Genomic DNA, 553 nt, shown 5'->3' with positions numbered 1-553 from the left:
CCCTAAAATTTTGTTTTTCTCCCCTCAGGCGAGTAACTTCAAGCATCAACAGACACAAGGCAAAACTCACTGTAATAATACCTGAAGGCATCCTGGTCCTTACTTGTGTCAGTTTGAGATTAACAGAGCATTTCACACTTGGGTTGAAGGTAGGGCAGGGGAGCTCCAAAGCAATCCTAACCAAAGCCAAGATAAATCTTCCTGAAGAGCATCAAGGTAGAACTGCTCCACCTCCATTCCCAGAGGTGCCAAATGTTTCTTCCAGCTCCAGTGATTAATTACTTCATAAGAAGAATTTGTAACTTCTCGAAATGCCAACCAGAAAGCAAAAACAATGGTGTCTTCTTCTCTGCTCCCCCCAGCAAAAGAAAATAAAAATGCAAAACAACTACATCAAATGCACAGTCAGAGAATTAGAAATTGTTATGTGAGCTTCCATGTGGTTAATCTGTTTACAGAGATCAATTAAATTGTAGGTATTTTCCATTGCACCACTTAAAAATAATTTTAAAGCACTTGAGAAACAGGGTGGGGAAAAAAAGGACAAAAGAAT

This window comes from Meleagris gallopavo, chromosome 2 (assembly GCF_000146605.3).
Source record: "Meleagris gallopavo isolate NT-WF06-2002-E0010 breed Aviagen turkey brand Nicholas breeding stock chromosome 2, Turkey_5.1, whole genome shotgun sequence".
Classification (NCBI taxonomy): domain Eukaryota; kingdom Metazoa; phylum Chordata; class Aves; order Galliformes; family Phasianidae; genus Meleagris; species Meleagris gallopavo.
This window is presented reverse-complemented; position numbering follows the sequence as displayed.